This window comes from Ranitomeya variabilis, chromosome 2, assembly GCF_051348905.1.
Source record: "Ranitomeya variabilis isolate aRanVar5 chromosome 2, aRanVar5.hap1, whole genome shotgun sequence".
In the NCBI taxonomy this organism is placed as follows: Eukaryota; Metazoa; Chordata; class Amphibia; order Anura; family Dendrobatidae; genus Ranitomeya; species Ranitomeya variabilis.
In genome coordinates this window covers 703,369,635-703,391,241 of record NC_135233.1, presented here as the reverse complement: position 1 = coordinate 703,391,241, position 21,607 = coordinate 703,369,635, and the positions used below count along the sequence as shown (strand labels likewise).

General features: G+C 44.1%; 2 long non-coding RNA genes across 2 annotated transcripts; one reads left to right on the top strand and one right to left on the bottom strand.

The window, feature by feature from the left end:
• Positions 1 to 8,640: 8,640 nt before the first annotated feature.
• On the bottom strand, positions 8,641 to 10,848 carry LOC143809849 (uncharacterized). The gene is made up of 3 exons (XR_013222489.1): positions 10,834 to 10,848; positions 9,089 to 9,145; positions 8,641 to 8,813 (listed from the first exon to the last, which is right to left on the bottom strand). It is a non-coding gene; the product is annotated as an uncharacterized LOC143809849 (long non-coding RNA).
• A 1,009-nt stretch (positions 10,849 to 11,857) lies between these two features.
• Positions 11,858 to 14,388, top strand: LOC143809848 (uncharacterized). Its single transcript, XR_013222488.1, has 3 exons — positions 11,858 to 12,216; positions 13,905 to 13,961; positions 14,237 to 14,388. It is a non-coding gene; the product is annotated as an uncharacterized LOC143809848 (long non-coding RNA).
• Positions 14,389 to 21,607: the final 7,219 nt, after the last annotated feature.

Genomic DNA, 21,607 nt, shown 5'->3' with positions numbered 1-21,607 from the left:
AGTGGACGCTATCTGGCCGATGATCCGGTGTGTTTTGAAGCATATATAAAAGTGCGGTCAACCACATTTTAGTGCACTTCTGAAAAAAGGACAACGCTGAACAGAGGCCAGATGGAGTCCAGACTAACTCTGCTGTCTCATTATAGTGAATTCAGCCCTCAGATATTTCATCTGAATCACATCACTCAGAAATTTGGATGGAAACCCTGATGTAAGTGCTCAGCGTAGAGCACATTATATATGTGATGCTTCAAAATGTTATGTAAAATGCTCCCAACAAAAACTTCAAATATATCCACAAAAAAAGTACCCACTCAGGTCCATCATCTGCTAACTCAAATGTAGGGGGCTTCCACATTACTTGTAGTACAAAGGCTTTGGAAAAGTGAAAAGGCTCTAATCCCCCAAAAAGAAATTCTGCAAATTCTGCACTCCCAAATCCACTTGTTTCTGAGCCCAAGCGTGCTTAAACCTCATTTAGCATCCACATGTTTGGCATTTTTGAGAGCTTGTAGGGAGGTGGACCAGGCTGACGGTCCCTCCTGCTTGTTTGGGCTGGAACTGTCAGGACTGTCACCATTATTCTGGGGGTAAGAGATTTCTGATAGGAGCAGGTCAGGACACCTGACTGGTGGGTGTGGGTCTGACTTAAATAGCAGTGTGCATGGGAAGATGGGGCTTTTGGCGGGGAGGGAACCAGTGTGTGAGCACAGAGACAGTTGACTCCCTCTCGACTTAACCATGCCAGCTATTTGTGCCATTGTACCTGGTTAGCAAAACCATCTTGACTGATGACACACTGCCCAGAGAGACCTCCGCACCATACACTGACCAGTACGGACTGCTCAGCATCGTTCCGCTGACCACCGCAGAGGCACCGCTCAGTCATATCCCTGCAGTGCCCACTGAGAACTGGCCTGCTCCTGTGGCTGTGACCGCTGGACTTTGTACTTCTTCTGCAGCCTTGTCTGCTGAAGTGTTTGCTATGTCTGCTGTGCCACAGACCTACACCTCTACAACATCTCGTGCCAATACCAGGAGACCATGTGCCGAAGGACCCGGAGGATTCACCACCACAAGGAGACAGTGCATCGCCTTTCTGCAGGACTGGATCGGAGACATCTCGTGCCGCCTGCGGCGCCACCAAGGGATCTTCCAGCCACCTTCCACCAAGGCCCAGAGACTGATAAGTTAAACTGTCGTTACCTTTATAATAGTACCCCCCTGCTTGACCTACTATTGTTTTACATAAAATACCTGTTAACTCTTGCTCTGCCTCCTGTGAGTCACTGCATCCTATGCACCTGCTAGCATCCTACAAGCTCGTATAATTTACATGTGCATGTCTCCAGAAGCACAAACTGGCCAAAATATACTGGGTACTACAATGTATTGAGCATTACAAATTACAAGCTCTACAATGGCAGATTTGTAATTTTCACTCAGTAACATCCACTGCTGCTTGTTTCTGGAAAACACCTTTGGAGTAAAAAATGTCACTACAGCTGTAGTTAAATTCCCAGATGGGTGTATTTTCCAAAAGGGGGTCACATGAGGGGGTTACTCTTCTCTCCTAGCACTTAGGGGCGCTGTATATGGAGTCAGCAAACTATTCTAGGAAAATCTGTGCTCCAGGAGCCAAGTTTCGTGTGGCTAAGCAGTACTGTACAGCCATATATAGTGTATTTCTTCATTCAGCAAAAATTATGGGACCAAATTTTGGGGTCATTTTTACCCATTTACCTGTGTGACAATGTAAAATCTGGGACTAAAACAAAATGTTTATGGTAAAAATGTCATCATCTTTTCTTCACTGCCCAATGATATAAAATTCAGTGACACACCAATGGTGTCACTATGATCACCGCACCCCTAAATGAATTTATTGAGAGGTGAAGTTTGTAAAATAGGGTCACTAATGGGAGTTTCTGAGTTTCTGGTTTTCTGGCACATGCCTCAGGGGCTCTTTCAGTGGGTCACGGCACCCGCAAATCATAACAGTAAAATCTGCACTATAATATGGCTCTCCTTCCCTTCTGAGCTTGGCACTGTGCCTAAAAAGTAGTTGCCTATTACATGTAGGGTATTGGCATGCTCACGAGAAATTGCACAACAAACTGAGTTCCATTTTTTCTTATTAATCCTTATAAAAATTAAAAACTTGTAGCTAAAACATTTTAGGGGTAAAAATGTAAATTCTCTGTCTTTACAGCCAAATGGTATAAAATTCTGTGAATCACAAGTGGTGTCAACATGCTCAATGTACCCCTAGATGAATTAATTGGGCTGTGTATTATGTAAAATAATTTCTGCTGTTTTGGAACCTCAGGGGCTCTACTAATGTGACGTGGCACCCTCAAACCATTCCGGGAAAATCTGAACTCTAATATGGCGCTACTTCTGAGTTTTGCACAGTGCCTCAAAAAGTAATTTTTAACCACATATTGGATATTAATGTACTCTGGAGAAATTGCACAACAAATTTTGGGGTCAATTTTCTCCTGTTATCCTTATGAAAATGAAAAAAAATTGAGGCTAAAACAACATTTTTGTGAGAGGACTAAAATGTTTAAATTCAATGCTGTAAACTTCTGTGAATCACTTGGGGGATCAAGCTGCTCACCACATGTCTAGATAAATTCCTCGAGGGGCCTAATTTCCAAAATGGGGTCACCTGTGGGGGTTTAGACTGTTTAGGCACAATAGTGGCTCTCCAAATGTGACATGACTTCCTCTTTTGACTCTAGCCAATTGTGCATTTAAGAAGTCAACTGGTGCTCTTTCCCTTCCGAGCTCTGCCAATGCACCCAAACAGTAGTTTTTCCTCCACATATAGGGTATCAGCATACTCAGGAGAAATTGTACAAATAATTTTGGGTTCTATTTTATCCTCTTACCCTTGTGAAAATAAAAAAATTGTGGCTCAAAAAAAGTTAAATGTTTGCTGTTTACTTCCACATTTCTTTAATTCCTGTGAAGCACCTGAATGTTTAATTATCTTCTTGAATGTGGTTTTGAGCACTTTGATGGGTTCAGTTTTTAAAATGGTGTTGTGGCGCCCCTGCAGTTTGGCTGGCACAATGGTATCACCTCCCTAGCCAGTGGTGGTATCATGTCTGGAATTAAATGGAGCTCCCTACACTGATCAAACCACACATCCACACACAAGTCTGATCCCTGACCAGAAGGGGGAGCACAAGCCCCTAGTTTGTAGGATGACTGTCCTTTCTGGCTAGGGGGGGAGGAGTTAGAGCAGAGTAGTGCAGTGCAGTGTGAGGAAGGGAAGAGAGCGCACATGGAGTTTCCAGGAGTTGGAGCTATGAAAAGCTCACCCTAGGATTACGAAGAGAACAGGGCACCAGAGCCCTAGGCCACCAGGAATTGCAAATCCTAGGAGCAGAATCTGAAGACTGGGGAACTGCAGGTTCTCTGGCCACCCCTGCAGCACCAGAAGCACCATATTGTAGAGAGTTCAGAGCTGGGACTGAGAGGACAGCTTCTAAAAGGGGCTTGCAATGTATGCTGGCTGGAGCTGCTTCAGAATAGACAAGCAGGGAGTACAGATCAGCTCACAAGCTGCTGAATCTCCAAAGAGACAGACACAGAACGGAAGGCTCATTCTACCCACTTAGTGGAGTGAACTCCAGCTGCGTCCACATTGGCTGGAGCTTGTACTTAGTGACCAGTACCCCTGGATTCAACCTGCATCCATCAGTAAAGGTAAAGATTGAATTCTTTATTCTCCTTGCTTCTTTCTGCTGCACTGCCCACTACAACCCCCATCATTGCTCCATGGACATGCTCCTGTTGGGGGGAGTGATCCATCTTGCTGCATTACCATCTATCCCCAGGGGACCCCACTTGCAGTGCTGGAAATCACTGGCCAGACACCTCAGCTGGCGTCACAATACAACCATAAGCTATTATCCCCTGTAAATATTCCCTTTTCATTTGCCTAGTCAGGGCCACGGTGCTGAGCAATCGCCACTGTGACATCCCTGATAGACTGCCTGCCTGGCTACTGAGTACCTCCTGGCCCATGCGACCACGGCAATGTGACTTTGGGGTATTGTCTGTCCCCAATGTCACTTCAATAATTTCTCATTTTTCCAACAAATTTACATAACCATTTTTTAGGGACCACATTACATTTGAACAACTTTTAAATTATCTAATTTCATATGTTTAAAAAATGATGTCAATGTAAAGTGAACATGTGGTAAATATTATTTCTTAACTTTTTGTGACAGAACTCTCTGGTTTAAGAGCATAATAACTAAAATTTAAAAAATTGGGAAATATTCAAAAAAAATTTCAAATTTCCGATATTTTGACAAGTACAAGCATATCGAATAAATTTTACCACTATTATGAAGTACAATGTCATGAAACAAACAGTTTCAGACTCACTGGGATTTGTTAAAATGTTCCAGAGTTATTATCACATACATTGACACTACTGTAGTCATAATTGTCAAATTTTGCCTGATCTTTAAAGCAAACCTGTCAGCAGGATTTTTCTATTTAAACTACAGACACTGTCAGGTTGGCACTGTAACACTGAATAAAATTATACCTTGGTTGATGAAATCCGTCTTGTGGTTGTTGTTTAATCTGTATTTGCAGCTTTCAGTTAAAGAGATTTTCGCACTCTGGGAGGCCTGTGTGCAAAATCCTGATAAAAGGCTCGCTTTAAGGTGAAAACTAGCATGGAGGGTGAAGAGGTTTAAGGGGTTATCCAAAACCTAATAGTCAATGTCTATTTCATTTAAAAAATGAACCATTTTTGTAATTTATATCAATTGAAAATTCCTTACCAATCACTTATTACATCTGATTCCTGTGTGAGAATATTCTTTAACTTCCAATGCAGCAAAATACATTAAGTATCACCTTGTGCACATACGAATTGTGTTTGCATTATGAAATCTGCCCACTAGATGTCATCAGCAATAAAAGTTTTGCAATCTCTATTCCATCAAGTAGTGAAGACGCAGATAAGGCTATTCTTTCTTTTTTAATGTAAAGCTAACATAAAATAAATCTCAGTTCTGTTGTTTATTCGTACTTGTATGCTCTTAACCCCAGCATTATATTTTTCGCTCCATGCAGATTCGGTGTCATATTTCATCTTACGAGAGATTATGCTTGTTGAAGTGACTGCAGAGTCAACAAAGCACATTTTACCTCTGAAAGCACAAAAGCATTTTATCCACTTGAAGAAAGCAAACTTTACCACTTTAGGATTAAAAGAAAAATAAACAAAACTGGAAAATATAGTTAAAGGGGTATTCCCTTTGCCAAGATCCTATCCCAATATGTAGTAGGTATAATAATAATAGTATAAGCAAATACCTCCAATTAGAAATTTAATATAGTTCTTCATATTTGCTATGTTGCTTACCCCATGTGTGGCATTGCAGCAGCTTAGGAATCTATGGCTACGACCACTCATATAGTGACAGACAGCTGTTAGTGGTCGTAACCATGGATATCTAAGCTACTGCAATGCCTGTACATGAGGTAAGCGATATAGAGAATTAGGAAAACTATACTACATTTCTAATTAGAGGTATTTGCTAATATTATTACACCTACTACATATTTGGGTAGGATTTTGGAGATGGGGATACCCCTTTAATGCCTTTTAAAAAGTCAGTCAACAGACTATTAATATGAATAGTGTGCTCTGATATTAGCTACAGTATTTCAATACAGTTTTAACTCAGCTGTACACCCTGACATTACAGTATATGACATTCTGGTTTTGCACTCCTCTCTCAGTTGCTACACTGGTATTGGTACATTTTACTGTTCACCTTTTAACATGTAGGGCATAATATCCCCCTTCACCATGGTGCCAAGTAAAGGTGACTCTGTCTCCTGGAAAAAGGTCATGGTCAGGGTGTCCCTTTAAGAGGTGTGACTCCACGTCTCTGCGGTTTACAAACAGTTCTGCAGTTTCACCATGTTCCTTTATGAATCCCCATCCTTTGCCCAGTTTAAAGGTGACAACAGTTCCTGATCTTATTGGTCCTCTATCCGCAGGTCTAGTTTTGCGGGACCAGGCTTTAGCCAGCACATTGCATTCCTCCATCATCTCCCATTTAGCTCTATGCTGCTTTTCTTCCGCAGCAAGTTTTAGAATTTGTTGTTTACAGTACTCCTCTTTCTCTATCATTTGTACACAGTTGGTTGCTGCTTGGGCCTCTACTGGGAATAACATTAGGACAGTTTTAGGGTGCCTCCAGCGTATGGTTTCTTTTGGCCTACATGCCTTCAGGGGTGAGGGTACAATTGGGTCAGTAAGCTTATCCCCCAGATCTGTCATTCGGTCCCAGGTTATTGTAGTGGTTATTGTTGTCTGGCCGGGCGTTAGCATCGGCATGGATGCTAGGGGTTCCACCAGGGTTTCCTCAGCTACCGTGGCAGTTTGCGCACTTGTCTCTCCGGTTCCGGTGTCCTTTCCCACCTCCGCTGGGGTCAGGTGCACTGGTCACAGGGCCTGGTGCTGCGGCGTTGTCATCTCCATTGGCAGCATCTCCCTTTCCGGCTTCGCTGGGGTTAAAGGTGCAGGCTTCGGGTCTTTAGTCGGCGCCACAATCTTTTTCAGCAGTGCCACTCTTTCTGGCTCTGCCGGGGTTGTGAGCGCTGGTGGGTAGGTCCGACGCTGTGAGGTCATCATCCTCCTGATCAGGGATTCCTTCCATGCGGCTACCACTGTCATCTGGGTTCACAGGAATCGTCGGGCCAGCTCCTCCATCTCTGCACCAAGGAGCTCTGGATCCAAGGTCGTCATCAGGTCTGGGGTTTCTTGTTGCTGACCGGGGACATCCTCTCTGTCAGCATGTCTCAGCGGCTCTCCACTGCTGCCTGCCATCACTCTCACCGGGTAGCGTGCAGCCATGCTGTGGCCACGCTTTCCACCGTCCTCTTCCTTCTCTTCACTTCGTGGGCAGTCTCTGCTCCACTTTCCCGCCAGCCATCTCTGGGGGTGGATCCGTCCTCTTGTCTGTCATGCTCTTTTGGCATTAAAGTCTCTGTAGGGGGTGGGTCCAGATTTCACGCTGGTTCTTGAACTCCACCCATGGCAACACATCCTCTTTGTTCTTTATCCGCCTCGTGGTGCAATAATGGTGGCCATTAAACAATTTCATACAGTCCATTACAGTCCATGGCGCACAGGACCCAATTTTTCGGGTCGGTCCATCCTGTTCGTGATGCCAAGTTGAGTCGCCCGCCAGGGCCATGGGGTATTCGGTAGCGGGTCCGGTCTTCGTTAAAGGGGATGTTATGGTGGCTGCGACCCTGTCCGTGGCCCAAGTAAAAGGGAAAGGTCCTTTAAAGGGATTTGTAATAAAGTTTGTGTTCGTGGTGCCAACTGTGGTTCTCAGTCAGAGAGGACCGACGCTGCTCAAAGAGGTTCTCTCGGGTGATGATACTGCAGCAAAGATGGTGATGCTTCCCATAGGTGAAGCGGGGTCCCCAGGGCTCCTAATGTGCATGGCAAGGGTGGTGAATGCCGGCAAATAAATGGAGGACACAAGGTTGCAACGTCTTTACCTGATTTACTAGTGGTAGCAGGCCACAGTCCAGGGTACCAAGAACAGATGGTGATAAGGTACGGCCAGCCTGGAGTCAAAGGTGGATCCCTCTCCCAGGTGAGGTCTGTAAGCCTTCCTACTCATGCTAGTGTGGCGCCCCAGGGTCCTGGTTGTCACAGTAGCATTATTTCCCTCACAGGGAGGTGATGTTACGCTTGAAGGCAAGAAGGGATAACTGTATCCAGGTAAACACAAGCATGCAACACATTCACACTCCAGGCCACCAGGGGGAGCTTTTGGTCCTATTTACTAGGTGACTCCCCATATATATGGTATTTTTGGAGGGAATGTAGTTAGTCAGAGCTGAGAACAGTTCTTGCCAGGAAACAGACTGGATCAGTCTGAGGCAGAAGAGGGTTTACGGAGCTGTGTAGCCGCAGTGCAGCAGTTCCTGGAAAGAGACATACAGAAAGCCGAATTGATTGCAGTGAATGTGCAGGAGAGCAAAGCACAGGAGAGGATACCAGGGGGAGACCAGCCCCGAGCAGGCTGCCTCTATCTAAGGCACAGAGACCAGTAGCCGGAACACCGAGGTTGTAAGGCCCTCCATGACTTACAGCAGAGACCTGCAGGACAGCTGAAATTCACGTTACCTGTCTGCCTTAATACCCAGGAGACACGGTCACAACTTTAGAGCCCGGGGTGTGCTAGAGTCCTTATAAACAGACTCAAGTCCCCAGTCATACGGGTTATGTCCTATCCTATACGGGGGACAGAGAGAGAACATCTGTGAGGACCTTATCTGAAGCCATAGGCAGTTGACTGTGGCTGCCTGAAGTCGACAGTAAACAAGGTAAAGAGACTGCAACCCTGTGTCCTCATTCTTTACTGCGCTATTCACCATCTACCATCTACACACTGGAAGCCCTGGGGATATACTTCACCTGTGGGAAGTTATACAGCTAGCTACCATAACATCACCCCAGAGGACCCCTTAAAGCAGCGTCGGTCCCCACTGACCGAATACCACAGGTGGAGGAGAAATTGGTGTGCACTAAGGTGTAATAGGGCGAGGTGCAGGTGTAGAGGACTGGAATGTCCTGATACACTAGAATTAAATTAAATACACCGCACACTCTGAGTGTATCATTTGTGAAAAACTTGAAATTTATTGAAGTGCTATAGACATATCATTCAACAATGCAGAATGCGACCAGAAGTCAAACTGACAACGTTTCGACTCCTCCCGAGTCTTTATCAAAATGGTCGCTGGAAGGAATAGAACAAATGTAAGTGACTGTACATCAAATATATACATAATTTACATACAAAGTGGTAGCACATAGCAACCCGAGAAAGAAAAAAACATAATATATACAAATATACATATAGGACATAGCATAGTACAGGTACTTGATCCTGTCTCGCAAAGGAAAAAATTAGAGAAAATATCCCCATCCTATGGGTGAAGGTGTCAATCTGCGCGGTGATTTCTGATAGTTGAGAGGACGGAGGGTTCGAGAAGAGACCGAAGTGAGGTTTACCTTAGCAAGGTGAATAGTAGTATAGCATAAATAGTATCCTCGTGGTATAAAGAGTATCTATAAGGAATAAAAAGTGTTAGTAAGGACCGTAGATGAGATGCAACCTCTCCCAGATTATAAGAAGAATTTACCTTACAAAATGGTATTAATAATAGGCAGGTGGCCTTTCGTTATGGTACCGCAGGTATAGTCTGTTGGGGATACATGGAATGGGAATGTGTGATGGAACAAGATATATAGAAGGGCATACCCAGTGAAAGTATCGGTGAGCCGTTTTACCTTGCAGAGTTGGTGGGAGTAATGCGAGTATATTTGTAGCTCAAAGAATGCGACGTTCCTGTTGCGTCATAAAGTGGAACCTATATAAGGTGCTTAGAATTAGGGTGTATATAGATAACCATGACCTATAGCAGGTGTGTTGGACACTGCTATATATTATTACCTGGCAGGCTTAGTAGGTAGTGAGGGGGTTAACCTCATGTGGTATATGCTCAGCAAATGGATCTAGCGTGACGTAGGTCCTGCCTGATATAAATGCACCAGGTTAGGTGAGAAAAGCGTTATATAGGAAACGTTTATGAAAGATATTACCTAGGATTACTGTTGGTGTGGGGCTATCCTCTGGTAATGCAAGTAGATAGGTAGCAGCAGCTAAGAAGCTAAAAACAGGATGCTTCTGTAGGTAATAATCCAGGTAACATGTGGTTAAAATGCATATGTAGCAGTGGTACACATGGAAAGATGTTTAGCAGGTAATACCTTTATGAACAACGCTCCACAACGGCTGTAGGCGGCGGTATCAAGGAATCGGTGTCATAAATGGCAAATGGGCCATGAGTTGGAGACCTCTAGGGGGAAATATATCGTGTGAGCCAATAGTATAGAGGCCGCCAGGGCCATGTATGGCCTGGAGCTGAGGGCTACATCTACATTGGTGGATCAGGGCATTACCTTCGGGTGCTGGGGTGTCGGCGGCGTTCCTGCGCCTTGCTGTGACGGCAGGTGCCCTGTGGCGTCCGAGACTTCTATTTAAGAGCGGCGGGACCCGCGGCGCCGGAAGTGCGTCACCCGGTACCGGAAGTCCCGCCGCCTAGTCTCTAGTGTGGAGTGCGCAAGTGCGGGCGTTGTCAGGGAGACCGGGCACTGTGTACTTGCTGCTGTGACTGCGCATGCGCTATCGGGTCATCGGCGGAATAGGGTATAGATGAAGTGTCTTATTAATGGACATCAGGTCAGACTATAGGTGCGGTACTGGTTCATTGCTATAGCTGGAAGGGATAAGTCCCTCCAGGTATAGGATAATCTGATTGAGGGCAAACAATACATTGACACATATATGCAGGTGAAATAAACTCATACTACGGGTCGAGCTTGATAATAAGGGGAGGGAAGAAGAAATATACAAGATAAAAGTAAAATAATCAAAAATTGAATCGTAAAAAAAGGAAAATTGGACCAGGTAAAAGGAAAAAAATGTGAGAAATATATGGAAAATAAGCAAAAATATGGAAAAATAAAAATAAAGCTAATAATGAAAATAACAATAAAATATAATAATAAAAAGAATAGAAATAAAAATGAGAGTAACAATGAAAGAGAAAGAAAGAAAAGAAAAAAAGAAAAAAAGAAGAAAAATGGGGGAAAAAAGAATGAAAAATTTATAAAAATAAAAAATGAAAAGTCAAAAATAAACAGGGGTTGGAAATGAGGATAGTTGCCCCATAGGGGGAAGAGGGTAGTCATACCAATTGCGATTAGACCAACCACCACGGTCAGCGGGTCTATAGGAAGAGAAAAGAGAACATGTCAATGGCAACGTTAAGGCAACCAGTCAATTTCTCTGTTGAGGCCCTTGGGCGCGAGCGTATCGAGTGTATAGATCCAAAATGTCTCCCTGGAACGGAGCAGTTTGATATGGTCACCCCCCCGTCTCGGTCTAGGTACCTGTTCTATTACCTGGAACTTGAGTTGTGCTACCGTGTGTCTGGCAGCAGCAAAGTGAGCAGGTAGGGGGAGCCATGTTTTCCCACATCTAATGGTGGATTTGTGGCTAGCCACGCGATCCCTCACATGTTGAACTGTCTCGCCCACATACAAAAGGCCACATGGGCACTTAATTAGATACACTACAAAATTTGATTCGCAGGTGAAAAAACCCCGTATAGGGAAGGACTTGCCAGTCCTTGGGTGCGTAATGTTGTCAGTTTTGATTACATTAGAGCAGGCAGCACAGTGGAGACACGGAAATGTGCCATGACGGCGTGTACTCAAAAGTTGTTGGGTATGTTCCGTGCGTGTACTACCTATGTCGGCCCTCACAATCTGATCCCTAATGTTGGGGGGTCGTCTTGTACTAATCAGTACCGGTGACTGAAATGAGGGGATACCGGGATAAGCTCTGCCCAGAAGAGGCCAGTGTCTTCTGATAGTTGAGTAGACCTTTTGCATAAACGGGTGGTGGGTATGGACAAACGGAACCCGCTCCTGTTGTAATTTAGGTAGTTGGTTTTCGTTAGGAGTAGAGGACAATATCCGTTCCTGTTGTAGTAGTATAGGTGGATATTCCCTGTCCCTGAACTTTTGGGACATAAGGTCGAGTCTGTTGTGACGTGCTTCTGGATCTGACACTATTCGTGACACTCTTTTGAATTGGGAGCGGGGAAGGCTGTTTTTAGTAGACCTAGGATGGCAGCTTGAGTATAACAGTAAGCTGTTACAATCCGTGGGTTTAGAATAAAGGTCAGTACTCAATCTAATTAAGTGCCCATGTGGCCTTTTGTATGTGGGCGAGACAGTTCAACATGTGAGGGATCGCGTGGCTAGCCACAAATCCACCATTAGATGTGGGAAAACATGGCTCCCCCTACCTGCTCACTTTGCTGCTGCCAGACACACGGTAGCACAACTCAAGTTCCAGGTAATAGAACAGGTACCTAGACCGAGACGGGGGGGTGACCATATCAAACTGCTCCGTTCCAGGGAGACATTTTGGATCTATACACTCGATACGCTCGCGCCCAAGGGCCTCAACAGAGAAATTGACTGGTTGCCTTAACGTTGCCATTGACATGTTCTCTTTTCTCTTCCTATAGACCCGCTGACCGTGGTGGTTGGTCTAATCGCAATTGGTATGACTACCCTCTTCCCCCTATGGGGCAACTATCCTCATTTCCAACCCCTGTTTATTTTTGACTTTTCATTTTTTATTTTTATAAATTTTTCATTCTTTTTTCCCCCATTTTTCTTCTTTTTTTCTTTTTTTCTTTTCTTTCTTTCTCTTTCATTGTTACTCTCATTTTTATTTCTATTCTTTTTATTATTATATTTTATTGTTATTTTCATTATTAGCTTTATTTTTATTTTTCCATATTTTTGCTTATTTTCCATATATTTCTCACATTTTTTTCCTTTTACCTGGTCCAATTTTCCTTTTTTTACGATTCAATTTTTGATTATTTTACTTTTATCTTCTATATTTCTTCTTCCCTCCCCTTATTATCAAGCTCGACCCGTAGTATGAGTTTATTTCACCTGCATATATGTGTCAATGTATTGTTTGCCCTCAATCAGATTATCCTATACCTGGAGGGACTTATCCCTTCCAGCTATAGCAATGAACCAGTACCGCACCTATAGTCTGACCTGATGTCCATTAATAAGACACTTCATCTATACCCTATTCCGCCGATGACCCGATAGCGCATGCGCAGTCACAGCAGCAAGTACACAGTGCCCGGTCTCCCTGACAACGCCCGCACTTGCGCACTCCACACTAGAGACTAGGCGGCGGGACTTCCGGTACCGGGTGACGCACTTCCGGCGCCGCGGGTCCCGCCGCTCTTAAATAGAAGTCTCGGACGCCACAGGGCACCTGCCGTCACAGCAAGGCGCAGGAACGCCGCCGACACCCCAGCACCCGAAGGTAATGCCCTGATCCACCAATGTAGATGTAGCCCTCAGCTCCAGGCCATACATGGCCCTGGCGGCCTCTATACTATTGGCTCACACGATATATTTCCCCCTAGAGGTCTCCAACTCATGGCCCATTTGCCATTTATGACACCGATTCCTTGATACCGCCGCCTACAGCCGTTGTGGAGCGTTGTTCATAAAGGTATTACCTGCTAAACATCTTTCCATGTGTACCACTGCTACATATGCATTTTAACCACATGTTACCTGGATTATTACCTACAGAAGCATCCTGTTTTTAGCTTCTTAGCTGCTGCTACCTATCTACTTGCATTACCAGAGGATAGCCCCACACCAACAGTAATCCTAGGTAATATCTTTCATAAACGTTTCCTATATAACGCTTTTCTCACCTAACCTGGTGCATTTATATCAGGCAGGACCTACGTCACGCTAGATCCATTTGCTGAGCATATACCACATGAGGTTAACCCCCTCACTACCTACTAAGCCTGCCAGGTAATAATATATAGCAGTGTCCAACACACCTGCTATAGGTCATGGTTATCTATATACACCCTAATTCTAAGCACCTTATATAGGTTCCACTTTATGACGCAACAGGAACGTCGCATTCTTTGAGCTACAAATATACTCGCATTACTCCCACCAACTCTGCAAGGTAAAACGGCTCACCGATACTTTCACTGGGTATGCCCTTCTATATATCTTGTTCCATCACACATTCCCATTCCATGTATCCCCAACAGACTATACCTGCGGTACCATAACGAAAGGCCACCTGCCTATTATTAATACCATTTTGTAAGGTAAATTCTTCTTATAATCTGGGAGAGGTTGCATCTCATCTACGGTCCTTACTAACACTTTTTATTCCTTATAGATACTCTTTATACCACGAGGATACTATTTATGCTATACTACTATTCACCTTGCTAAGGTAAACCTCACTTCGGTCTCTTCTCGAACCCTCCGTCCTCTCAACTATCAGAAATCACCGCGCGGATTGACACCTTCACCCATAGGATGGGGATATTTTCTCTAATTTTTTCCTTTGCGAGACAGGATCAAGTACCTGTACTATGCTATGTCCTATATGTATATTTGTATATATTATGTTTTTTTCTTTCTCGGGTTGCTATGTGCTACCACTTTGTATGTAAATTATGTATATATTTGATGTACAGTCACTTACATTTGTTCTATTCCTTCCAGCGACCATTTTGATAAAGACTCGGGAGGAGTCGAAACGTTGTCAGTTTGACTTCTGGTCGCATTCTGCATTGTTGAATGATATGTCTATAGCACTTCAATAAATTTCAAGTTTTTCACAAATGATACACTCAGAGTGTGCGGTGTATTTAATTTAATTCTCGAATACCACAGGTGGCGTCATAAAAAAGAGCTTAGGCCTTGTAAACAGAGATATAATACAAAAAGTCGCATGCATCATTCTTCTATAATATATTAAAATAAAATAATATACAGTAGATTAAAGCCATACAAAAGCCCATATAAATAAACTGAAAACTAAAAAAATGAAAATATTGAAAACAATACAGTAGATGGCGATGTTGTTACTGTTATATGCTTAGTTGAATGTAATGCATGTACTTGAATGCAAAAGAATACTTCAGAGTAATTCTCTCCAAACAAGTAAGACAAATAAGTCAAATATGAGAAGCAGTTCAGAGCTGAGACTCACAGTAGCTAAGCTGAACAATGAGAACTATCAGTTATGGAAGTTCAAACTGGAAATGTTATTGTCTAAAGATGATTTATGGGAGGCAATCACTACAGACAGACCCAATAATAATAATCAGACATGGGATAAGAAAAACAGACAAGCAAGAGCTATTATCAGCTTATTAGTGGAAGATGATCAGTTAACCCACATAAGGATTGAAAGATTCAGCTTAAATCACAAACTAATCCTGCTAAGAAAACTTTACAAGATGAAATTAAGTGCAAGGAAAGGCATGCAGGAGCATATAAACTCCATGATGGGGGTGGTAACACAGCTGAGATCTGTCAGTGAAGACATTAAGGAAAGCCATATAGAAGCAATATTATTGTGCAGTTTACTAGATTCCTACACTGCTCTGATAAATGCACTAGATACAAGACCTAAAGCATATATTACACTAGAGTTTGTAAAGACCAGACTTAAAGATAAATATCATAGAAGTAAAGAAAAAACAAACAATTCCACTAAAAGGGATTGTGAAAATGCTCTTAAAGCGACAGACAAGAAGCCCCATAATACAGAGACAAGAGAATGTTTCAGATGTAAGAAAATGGGACATTTAAAGAAAGACTGTACTATATTGAAAGCAGAACAACAGAAATTACACCAAAAGGAGAATAAAGAGAAAGTAAAAAGCACAATTTATAACTAGTGTTGAGCGATACCTTCCGATACTTGAAAGTATCGGTATCGGATAGTATCGGCCGATAGCCGAAAAATATCGGATATCGCCGATACCGATACCCGACACCAATACAAGTCAATGGGACTCAAGTATCGTAAGGTATCCTGGATGGTTCCCAGGGTCTGAAGGAGAGGAAACTCTCCTTCAGGCCCTGGGATCCATATTCATGTAAAAAATAAAGAATTAAAATAAAAAATATGGATATACTCACCCGTCCGGGGGCCCCTGGACCTTACCGATTGTAACCGGCAGCCTACGTTCCTAAGAATGAGCAGTTTAAGACCTTCGATGACGTTGCGGCTTGTGATTGGTCGCGTGCCACTCATGTGACCGCTCATGTGACCAATCACAGGCCGCGACGTCATCGCAGGCCCTAAACTCCTCAATGAGGAGTTTAGGACCTGCGATGACGTCGCGGCCTGTGGTGGGTCGCGTGAGCGGTCACATGAGCGGCATGCGACCAATCACAAGCCGCGACGTCATCGAAGGCCCTTCACGCGCTCATTCTTAGGAACGGAGGCTGCCGGTTACAGCGGTAAGGTCCAGGGGCCGCCGGAGAGGTGAGTATATCCATATTTTTTATTTTAATTCTTTATTTTTTACATGAATATGGATCCGATTCCGATTTCTGATATCACAAAAGTATCGGAACTCGGTATCGGAATTCTGATAACGCAAGTATCGGTCGATACCCGATACTTGCGGTATCGGAATGCTCAACACTATTTATAACCCACTGTCAGGACTCTGAACATTTTTATTACCTTTTTGTGCATTACTGCCCTTTTTCAAGATGTTGTCTTTGGTCTCATGTGCACTGTGTCTTCCTGCTATAAAACTCCACCCCAGCCTTCAGTCTGTGCTAGAGTATTCTGCCTTGCATCCAGCTCCTGACCTCTGGTGACTCCCTGGCTATATACCTGCTCCTGTGAACCTGTGGGGTTATCCTGCTACTCTGCTCTGAGTTCCTGCTGCATACACCAGTTCCAGTAATCCTCCTTCATCTGCTGCTCGTGTTTACTTCCATCTGCATTTGCTGGACATGTAAGCTGTTGCTGCTCTGCAAGAACCTGAGACTATTACCCAGACCTCCCTGGTTGAGCTAAGATATTATTTGAACTGCCTTATAAGCATATCTATCTGTGTTGTGGACTAAGCAAGGACTTATTCGTGTCAAGTATCCTCAAGAATAATTGTGCTTCATAGACTTTCTGCATGATTGCATTTTCCTCTGAAGTTTCCTATAGACTGCTGAGCTGCATTTGATATTTGCACCAAGTGTTGTGGACTTGAGTTTCTCTCTGCACCTGTTTGAATCACCGTGTGATAAAATAGACTTTACCATTTAGAAAACTGTGTCCTGTAGTTGTCTTGTTCCACGCAAAGAGTCTCCTGAGTTATCCCCTATAATTATTACAGGATACTCTAGCCTAAAAAAAAAAAGGAGACTGCTGGAACAATGATTGCAGAATGCAGACTAGAGCAGGTGTTTTCCATAATTAGATCACTGCATAAAGATGTAGAAGGTCTGCAAAAGAAGTTTGGAAGCTTTGAACACAATCAACAAGTGTTTGGACAGACTTTGCAGGACTTAAGCACCCGCATGGCAGCCCAGGAAAACAAACTTGCTGGCATAGAGTCCCAGTATGGACGGGCTTTTCAGGACATAACCACACAAATAGCTGCACAAGCGACTTTTCCCTCTGGGCAACTGCCACCAGCTAGCCCACCTACGTTGCCCTCATTCAGATTTAATGGTGATTGCGACAAATTTCGTGGCTTTGTGAATCAATGTATGCTATATTTTGATGTGCATGCTGACCGTTTTCCTAATGATAGATCCAAAGTATTGTGTATAATAATGCTGCTGACCGCATGAGCATTCGCCTGGGCGAATCCGATGATTGAGTCTTGTGACCCTTGGTTAAATAACTTGGATGATTTCTTGGCCGCTATGACATTAATGTTTGATGATCCTAATCGCCGTGCAACCGCTGAATCTGCTTTATTGTCTTTACGCCAGGCAAAACGTTCTGTTATTGAGTATGCTACTGAATTCAGGAGATTAGTGGTAGATACCAATTGGGACAGTTATGCACAATTGCCTATTTTTAAAAGGGGTCTGTCTAGTATTGTAAAAGATGAACAGCTCGCTGTGAGTCACCACAAGAGCTAGAGACATTTATACAGCATTGTGTGCGCATTGACATTCGCCTTACTGAGCGTAGGCAGGAGAAGTTTGCTGCATATAACCGTATTTCTAACTTTTCCCTTCCTTCCAAAGAGCCTGCAGGTAAAACATCTTGGGAGATGGAGGAGGTGCCCACGCAAATTGATTCCGTTCAGAGGCGCGAGATCAATGAGCGCCGGGAGCATCGCCTTTGTGAAAGTCTATGTTTCTACTGCGGCCAGTCTGACCACTTCTTGATCAATTGTCCTAAGTGTCCTAGACGGCCTAACAAGGTGCTAGCAGCAGTAGGGGAGTATGACAACTGTGATGATGAATCTGACATCTCTGAATGTAGCCTGCCTTTAAACGCTGTATTCCATTTACTTTTTATGACTTCACCCCCCAAGGAGCTTAAGGAAAAGAACTCTCACTGTTCTCTCCCTATTAAGATCCTGTGTTCAGGACAGTGGATTTCCAGTGATTGACTCTGGTGCAGGTGGCAATTTCATGGATATCGCATTTGCCAAGGAACATGGTATTGAAATTCAGCAAAGAGCCTCTCCAATTACCATGGAAACAGTGGATGGGTCACCTTTAATCTCTGGGCCTGTGGATCAGGAGACCATACCCCTTGAAATTTTGTTGGAGCCTAATCATCAGGAGCAACTTTCTTTCTTGCTAAATTCTTCTCCTCATTTTCCTGTGATTTTAGGCATTCCTTGGTTGTGTTCTCAGAACCCAATTATCAACTGGGAGACCAAGGAGATTATCTTTCCAACAAGGAGCAACTCAGCATTAACAGAAGCTGTCCCTGAGTCGACGGCTACGGAACCACATGTACAGGTATTTTCTTTACCTCCAGCATATTAAGAGTTCTCTGACATCTGTGACAAGAAGAATGCAGATCAGCTTCCTCCACACAGGCATTATGACTGTCCCATTGAGTTGCTTCCTGGAGCAGCTATTCCTTTTGGTAACTTATACCCTTTGGCGGCACCTGAGCTTCAAGCCTTAAAGGAGTATATTGATGAAAATCTGGCCAAAGGCTTCATACATCCTTCTTCCTCACCAGCAGGGGCACCTATCTTTTTTGTAAAGAAGAAGGATGGGACCCCTGAGACCCTGTGTTGACTATCGGGAACTCAATAAGGTAACCATACGAAACCGCTATCCTTTGCCTCTGATTCCCGAATTACTGGAAAGAGTCCGCCATGCTAAGGTGTTCTCTAAACTGGATCTTCGTGGGGCTTATAATTTGGTGCGTATTCATCCAGGGGATGAGTGGAAGACAGCATTCAGATGCCGGTATGGACACTTTGAATCTCTTGTGATGCCCTTCGGGCCCTACAACGTTTCACCACCTTGCTAATGACATTTTCAGAGATTTGTTGGACCAGTTTATAGTGATCTATTTGGACTATATTCTAATCTTTTCTGACTCTCTACAGGAACATGAAGAACATGTCAAAACTGTTTTAAAATGTCTGAAAGAGAACCATCTGTATATTAAGCCGGAGAAATGCGAGTTCCATTGTTCTGAGATACAGTTCTTAGGTTATATCATCTCTCCCAAGGGCCTGAACATGGAATCTGGTAAGATTAAGGCTATCCTTGACTGGCCGGTACCCAAGAACGTTAAGGAGGTCCAACGTTTTATTGGTTTTGCAAATTTCTACAGACGCTTCATTCAAAATTTTTCTGATATTGTCCATCCCATTACTTCCTTGACAAAGAAGGAAAAGCCCTTTAAGGGGTCATCACAGGCTCAAGAAGCTTTTGATCGGTTGAAGATCTGTTTCACATCAGCAGTGCTGTTGATACACCCAGATCCAACACTTTCTTTCATTGTGGAGGTGGACGCTTCTGATAATGCTTTGGGGGCTATTCTCTCCCAAAGAACTGGAGAGAAGGGTCTGCTACATCCTTGTGCTTTCTTTTCCCGTAGACTAACCTCAGCAGAGAAGAATTACGATGTGGGAGACAAGGAATTTCTGGCTATTATTGCGGCTTTCAAAGAATGGAGGCATCATCTGCAAGGAGCTGCACAACAGATCATAGTGCTAACTGACCATCGCAATTTAGAGTTCCTTAGATCCGCTAGATGTCTTTCTCCTCGTCAGGCTCGTTGGAACTTATTTTTAAATCAATTTAACTTTGTTATCTCATACCGTCCAGGTTCTCGTAATGGGAAGGCTGATGCTTTATCCCGAATCCATGCTGCGGATTCCATACCTGGAGCCCCGTCCAAGACCATTCTATCTGATGCCAATTTCATCGGAGTTATCCACAATCAGGACTTGTGGAAGGAGTGCAGGGAGGCCTATGTATTTTGGTGATGTATTTCTGGCCAACCCACCTGTGGATATTAATCTTGTCTTTAAGGGTGGCATGTGGTTCAGAGATTGACGTATCTACGTCCCTGAGGTCGTCCGTCTGCAGATCCTCAAGTTGGTACATGACTTCAAGTTGGCTGTTCACAGCGGGGTACAGAAGACACAAGAGTTCCTGAGCCGATTCTTCTGGTGGCCAACTTGCCTGAAGGATACCAAGGACTATGTTCTCTCTTGCGAGGTATGTGCTCATTACAAGACTCCTCATGTGGCACCTACGGGTCTTCTACAACCATTACCTGTTCCGTCCCACCCTTGGGGGTCTATATCAATGGACTTTATTGTGGAGCTGCCTACATCGGGGGGCATGAATACAATCATGGTGGTAATTGATCGCCTGACTAAAGCTGCTCATTTTGTTCCGTGCACCGGCCTCCCCTCAGCTAAAGATACAGTGAACTTGGTTATACAGAATGTCTTTCGTTTGCATGGGGTTCCGGATGAGATCATCTCTGACCATGGAGTGCAGTTCACTTCAAGATTCTGGAAGGGGTTTTGCTCTGCACTCAATGTTAATGTCTGTCTCTCTTCTGCTTACCATCCCCAGACAAATGGTCAGACTGAGCGTACCAACCAGACGCTGGAACAATATCTAAGATGCTATGTCAGCCATCTCCAGGATGATTGGTTGGAGTGGCTGCCGTTAAGGTACCGTCACACTAAGCGACGCTGCAGCGATACAGACAACGATGCCGATCGCTGCAGCGTCGCTGTTTGGTCACTGGAGAGCTGTCACACAGACCGCTCTCCAGCGACCAACGATGCCGAGGTCCCTGGGTAACCAGGGTAAACATCGGGTTGCTAAGCGCAGGGCCGCGCTTAGTAACCCGATGTTTACCCTGGTTACCAGTGTAAAATGTAAAAAAACAAACAGTACATACTCACCTTCGCGTCCCCCGGCATCCGCTTCCTGCACTGACTGAGTGCCGGCCCTAACAGCAGAGCGGTGACGTCACCGCTGTGCTGTGCTTTCACTTTACGGCCAGCGCTCAGTCAGTGCAGGAAGCGGACGGCGGGGGACGCGAAGGTGAGTATGTACTGTTTGTTTTTTTTACATTTTACACTGGTAACCAGGGTAAACATCGGGTTACTAAGCGTGGCCCTGCGCTTAGTAACCCGATGTTTACCCTGGTTACCATTGTAAAACATCGCTGGTATCGTTGCTTTTGCTGTTAAACACAACGATACACGGCGATCTGACGACCAAATAAAGTTCTGAACTTTAATCAACGACCAGCGATATCACAGCAGGATCCTGATCGCTGCTGCGTGTCAAACACAACGATATCGCTATCCAGGACGCTGCAACGTCACGGATCGCTAGCGATATCGTTTAGTGTGATGGTACCTTTAGCCGAATTTTCATATAGCAATTCTCAGAGCGCCTCCACTAAATATACACCTTTCTTTGCCAATCTGGGTTATCATCCGTGTATCTTACCTGGGTCTCCAATTAATTCTCCGGTTCCGACAGTGGAGGAAAGGCTGACTGTGATGAGGCAAAATCTGGAGGTTCTGAAGGAATCCCTGACCACAGCTCAAGAATGTGATAAGAGATCGGCTGATAGATTCCGTAAACCTGCACCCATGTTCA